The sequence below is a fragment of the Echinops telfairi genome, unplaced genomic scaffold (assembly GCF_000313985.2).
Source record: "Echinops telfairi isolate 266 unplaced genomic scaffold, ASM31398v2 ScPeMD7_655;HRSCAF=1070, whole genome shotgun sequence".
Lineage (NCBI taxonomy): Eukaryota > Metazoa > Chordata > Mammalia > Afrosoricida > Tenrecidae > Echinops > Echinops telfairi.
This window is the reverse complement of record NW_022104553.1, coordinates 11,437,836-11,444,234: the sequence shown is the minus strand read 5'-3', so window position 1 is coordinate 11,444,234 and position 6,399 is coordinate 11,437,836. Positions and strand designations below refer to the sequence as shown.

General features: G+C 40.7%; 1 long non-coding RNA gene across 1 annotated transcript; it reads left to right on the top strand.

Annotated features, from left to right (window-relative positions):
* Positions 1-2,307: 2,307 nt before the first annotated feature.
* LOC123522025 lies at positions 2,308-6,389 on the top strand. Its single transcript, XR_006680336.1, has 3 exons — positions 2,308-2,404; positions 3,061-3,145; positions 6,352-6,389. It is a non-coding gene; the product is annotated as an uncharacterized LOC123522025 (long non-coding RNA).
* The last annotated feature ends 10 nt before the right edge of the window (positions 6,390-6,399 follow it).

Genomic DNA, 6,399 nt, shown 5'->3' with positions numbered 1-6,399 from the left:
GGGTAAGTGTACATTCAGGAAGCATCCCAACCTATTCCAGTCCAAACCCATAAGTCCGACTTAGCCCATATGTCTGACACCAACCTACAAAGTCCTCCTCAAACTCACAAAACACACACAATGAAGCCAAATGCAGGAGGACCACAGGCCAGTAGGTAGAAAATCTTTGAATCCCAGTGGCAGTGTAAGCATCTTAGCGCTGACATGGGTCTCCACACAGCTTCTCCAGCACCCAGGGCTGCATCAGGGTATGTCCCTGAGGCTTCCCCTCAGGGATGTCTCGCAGGAAATGAGCCTTGCCAGCTAAGGCAGCCTCACACTGGTCTGACCATCACAGAACAAGAGACCGAAGAACCAAAAGGGCAAGGCCAACCCAGCCATTTATCTTTCTGCTTTTCAATTAATCCCACATGTATTTTATCAGCCAGGTTGGCACACTAAACTTAACCTATCTCACAGTATCATGGTCCCCTATTTAATGTTTGCAATTATTCTACTTAATGTTTATTCAATATTAAAACTTCTCTCTCTCTCTCTTGATAAGTTTTTCTGGGCTGGGAGTAGACTTTTAGTCACTTTTCCCTACAGTATTTGTAAACATTTATGAAAATTTATTGGAATGTATATTTCAAAATTTATTGGAATGTGCATCATATTGCATGCAAAGCACAGTACAAAGTTTATTTTTTAATAAATATATTATTTCTTTTGGAAAATATCTTGGGAAATACCAGTAGGAGTCTGGGGGTAGTATATGAATATAATACAGGATGAATTTTTGAAGTCTCATAATTTTGATATCTAGAGTGATCCATGTAATTCTTTCTAAACATTTGTTTCACGTCTCTTTAATCAAACTCTTACAGACCCCGTATAACAAGATAAAACTCTTGGGAGTTTACAAGATAACAGTAACGCTATGAGTTGCAATTGACTCAGTGACAGTGAGTTTTGGTTTGGTATTGTTGTTGATCACACTATTATTGGCTCACAGACTAATGTGCTGTAATAGTAATTTATGTCCCTGATTATATTTCTATTCTAAGCAACATGAAGTAGTATAAATTAAACGTGGAAAGAATGTGAAATGGAGCACATCCTACGTGATGATTCAGGGCAATTGTGTCATTATTTCTATTCTGTTATTGAAAGTTCTCAACATCTTGGAAATTTAGAACAAAGGTTCTAAGAGGACACACTCTATTTTCAAACTCTGTCTTAATTACACACATAAATGAGTGACTTTCATTGCTAATAATTGATGGGAGCAGAGAATGGGAAGAGAGTGTATAAGGATGAATCCTTTAGTCTCATCTTTTTTTCCCCTCTCTCTCCCTCTTGCCTCCCCTGTAGTATCATCTTTTAAGGAGCCTAGCAGGCTGGGTTTCTGGGCTGGAGGGAGGCTTTCACCCCTGTGAGTTGGAGGAGAGTCCCAATCACATTCTCATAAATACTATTGTTCCTCACTGTGTCCTACCATCATAGTGATACCTTTAAGTTACTTCTTACAAGCACATGGCTGATTGCTGTGTAGCCAGAAGCTTTATCTGTAGGAGCAGATACAGGCTAGGGCTCTCTGGGCTCTGAAGACAGCCCCTCCCCCTTTACCTGACTGGGCACTGGTGTTGGGTGACTCCTCCATGATCCTCAGGGACCTTTAGGGTTAGGGTACAGCCCACTTTGTTACATGCATATGGTTACTTGTAATTAGTGGAGGCTGCATACTTCCTGAGTGTACATAATCTTTTGTTGGAAATATATTCTCTCTCTCTGCACAGACCAGCTCCTGAAATCATGGCTGTCCCAGAGGTGAGCACTTGCATGCTTTACCTTGTCTGACGCCTCTTTAGTTTTACCCTCCACTACACAACTGCCCCTTGGACCCATTCAATTGTGGGGGCTGGTGCCCCACAAGCAATGCTGTGAATAAAAGGAGCATGCTTCTCTTGGTTTTAATCTCTCTGACAATTAGCTTTGTGTCCTGACCTTTGGCATGCTTGACAGATCCAACTATTACACAAGAAGATGGCCCCCTCCCCCTTCTCAATGTGCATCCAGGTGACTGAAGGAATAGACGGGAACTAAATCCAACACTATCATTCTAGGTTCCAACCCAGTCCAAAGTTCTTTAGGATAGCTTTATTAGTTCCACTTTCAGTGTACCTGGAACAACAGGAGGTAAGCTTTGCCTTTTTAGTTCTACTTATTCTGGAAGTATTCAGAACTCTGTGCATCTCAACAGGTCTGTTTGTCTCCATCCCAAGAATATTTTCCCAATCCAGGAATGAGTTAAATGACTTAGAGCCCATAAACCCTCTTGGATACTGACAACAAGAATACTGGAAGCCAAACCTTCAAGTGCACTGAGGAAGCGAGGAGAAACTCTCCCAGATCAACTCCTGTGGTAAGAGAGCAATGTGGGCTGCTCTGAGGGTGTGGATGTGGAAAAAGAGGGGCTTGAATTCTGGTTTACATGCTGAGGAAGCTCCTTTCTCTTCTGTGAGCTAAGCCACAAAGGTGTGTTTGGTAATAAAGTATAAGTTAATGCGAGAAGAATACGCTAGATAAGCTGAGAGGAGTAGGCTAGTTTAGTGTATAATTTTATTTCTCATCTTTAAACTAGAGATTTTCAATTTCATGGTAGGTCTAGTGAGAAGAAGAGTCTATAGATAACCAAGAGAGTCCATAGAACTTAGGGAACCATCTACAGTTGACCACGCTCCACACTTGCTGAGGAAAGAGTTGGTGTTCATAAGAAAGTCAAGGAAAGCAAACAATGCACTGGGGGTTGGAGTAGGGGCTCCAGAATTTTAAACATATATTCAGAAATGTGTGTCTTAAAGTATGTGAAGGAGAAATGATAATAAAACAAAACAAAACAAAAGCCAAACAACCGAATCAAACAAAAAACTGAGGGTAGAGGTAAGTCATCGAACACAGTTATTAATAGTCTTATCATTGTTCTTTGGTAAGAATTTACACTTTCTTTCCCTTATGGAGTATCTTATTGTAAGAGCGAATATCTCTATGCCTCTGACACACGCCACTTTCTACTTGCAGAAGATGGTGAACTTCCCAGGCTTCCCTCCAGCTCATGTTCTCACCCGTTTTCTCCTTCTCCTGGCAGCCACATGCTGCAAGGCAGGTCAGTGCTTTGTTTCTCTGGGTGTCTTTTTCTTCTTTGATATTTTCAATTGCTGTAATTGACATAAATGGTTTCCCGTCAAAATGGTTATTCCAGTGGGAAAGAAATTGTGTGGCATCTACTAATAGGAAGTCTGTAGGGCAGGGTAGGTATGGCGTGTTCTGTGTTACATCAGCACTCCGTACTGCTTTGAGTAGACCTCTTATCTCACACGGCATTACTCTTTGTCTAAATTGTTACTGAACATATTCAATTATATACTGTTCCATCTTGAAATAATTGCAATTGAGCGACATCGTTTGAGTTACAGGTGTACTCTGAGATGACACAAGATTAGAGAAAAAGAAAGGGCCATGGCCTGCATCCAGCATACCGATCACTGTTAGGCTGCCTGCGAGACTGTCTGTCCAGCCTCTCTGAGACAGATGGACACTGGCACCTTCCTCCAAGTTCTCGTGCCCTTGACCCAGGGTCACCATAAGGACATCCGTTTCTGAAAACTTGTCTTGTTTTGTTTGGAAGTCACTGCATTGACTCACCCCTGAGCCCTGAGCAGCCACTGAGCTTGCAATATTCTAGTTCTCATGCTTTGCTCTGGTGCACCAGTCCCACCTTTCACATATCATAGGTTTCTGCAATAAAATTAATTTTCAGGCAGATGGATAAGAAATGGTTAAGGAACGATCTCCTTCTCTAATTTAGACACAAAGCTCCCTTTTAGATCTGCAGAATTGTCTATCTCTTCCTTGGCAGTCCACATGCCCTGTCAGGTCAAGACCACACTGTGCCTCAATACTTGAAGCCTCAGGCCTCCAAGTCTTGCCTTAACTCAGGAAAATGAATGTTATAAAATCAGTTTTTATGATTCAATGAATTTATATTTATTTTAAAATAAAACTTTTCTCCTTGTATAGATTCTACTCATCACCTTAATTAAAGCACTCATAATGTACTCACCCTCCAACACAGGGTAACCTAAAAATCAAGGACAGAAATATTAAACTATGAATCTACTAGCAGGGTTCTGGGAAATAGATGAGAGAAAATAACAAATATTTTTAAGTTACCAAAGAAAAATGAAAGCTTAACAATTTGCCTTGGCCCCCTAAATTAATAATAAATCTTTAAGGGTTTTATATAGTTCATATGTGATTACTAGATTTATTTAAATTAGATATAATAAATGAATAAGGAAGATAAGGAGACTTGATGCCTTTGGATTATGATTTTGGTGAAGAAAATTGAATATAACATGGCCTGAGAAAAGAACGAATGTCTGTGGTAGAAACATTGCAGTGAAAATGTTTCCTAGAAATAAATGTCCTGGTTGGGACTTCCCCTCCTGTACTTTTCAATGTTGTCAGAAGTGTCCAATCTCAGTAGAACACTGGACTGGGTGAAGTAGCAGGTCCGCAAAAAGCTCAGGGAGATAGGTAGACAAAGTGGCTACAACAATGGATTGCAACATTGTATTTACTGTGAGGATACGGCATTTTGTTTCTCTCGGTTGTACCTAGTTTCCCTCTGACTTGACTTCATCTAACAGCAACGTTTCTAATTTCATAAACAAATAGATTTCAAACTGTCAAAAGTTTTTACTTCTGGAGCACCTAATGCAATCTGTTGCTAAGGGACACTGAGAATGTTGTTGAAGTTTAGTTCCTCTTCTGCATGTATTCTTTTATATCACTTTCTACCTTTTCAGAAAATAATAAAAATGGGAAATGAGCTTGAATCATTTAATAATACAATACAGTTGGTTTTCCATGTCATTTACTAGCACGTATTCTCCTAATATGTCTCTGATGTGCATGTAGTGCTTGGATTTACTGTGAAAGGACCAGCTAAGACTTTGGTAGTCGCTATTGAAGCAAATGCTGCTCTACCCTGCTAGCTCTCCCCTGGGAGGAGCACAGCCCACATGCACATCCACTCATACAGAGCCCAGGCCTCCCCTGCTGTGCTCCTGTACCATATGGACAGGAATAAGGTGGGGAGCAGATGCTAGAGAAACCTCACAGGACAGAGTTGACATGAGATGCTTTAGACAAGGAGAGTGTGGCGCTGATGATGCAGCATGGCCATGCCTCTGATGACGGCCCTTAACAGTGTCATTTTAAGATAGTGATATGTGCCAAGATGCACTGCGAAGCTGAATGCTATGGGAGTGATACCATGGCACAGACTCTCTATGTTACAGAGTAAAAAGGGGGGGGGGTTGGGGAGGATATCAATATTTCTTACCTGGCAGTCTCTTGTGATCTTTCCTAAATTATTATGCCTCATTATATTACAGTTAATTTTTAAAACTTGACAATGCAGATAAGTCTACATAATCCATTCTTTTAAATATCAAGTCATGTTGGTTTACAAAAACAAGAACAAGACAAAGCAAAATTTGCTCCTAAAATATCTAGGAAAATATATTTACTACTATTGGTTCAGATAAATACAGACACCTTCTTAAATTATTAGTTTTCACTCAATCAGGAAAGAAAACTAACAAAACAATTAAGCTTCTTTTCTATTTTTTTTTTAAAAAGCAAACAAAAATGATCTCTTTTGATTAAAAAAAAAAGCACTTCCTGGAATGGCCCTGAAGTTCTCTCAGTTCAAGCACAGTGAAAAGGCTTTATGTTTAATTTGAAATATGCTCACAAGCCAGTCTAAATGGCCACAAGCTTCTTATTTTTAAGACATCTGATCTTTGGTTTAGAGATCAGTCTATTTCAACCTCTGACACTTCTGATATCAGAAAACTACTGGTCTCAGACATATGCTTTCTCTTCTCCGATTTGGGCTCTGTTCTTCAGGTACGTATGACAGGACCTGGGCATAGTGGAATCATGCTGCCATGTTCCTCAAGTGATGGGTTCCTCGAACCCAAGGTAGAATGGAGAGTCATGGCAGGAGTGAAGCCACCTTCAATTAAACTTGCCGGGAGTCATTCTGAGTCCCAGACTCAAGAGGGAAATGGGCTTTTCCATGTTGAGGCATCTCTGTGGTCACAGAGAGCAGCCAGGGCAATGTGACCTGCCCCGTCCACAATTCTCTCTTTGGACAACAGAAAAAGTCAACCATCTGAGGTGATAAGGGAGAGTGGACATCAGGGAGGAAAAATGAAAAAATGCTAAAGCGAGTTGCAAAAAGAGAACAAGATTCCTTCCTGATCTGTGTCTGATTGTGTCTCCATGGGCTCACACCAGAGCCCTTGCTCCCTAGGATGTCTCCACGTGAAGTTGCCCTGATTGCGA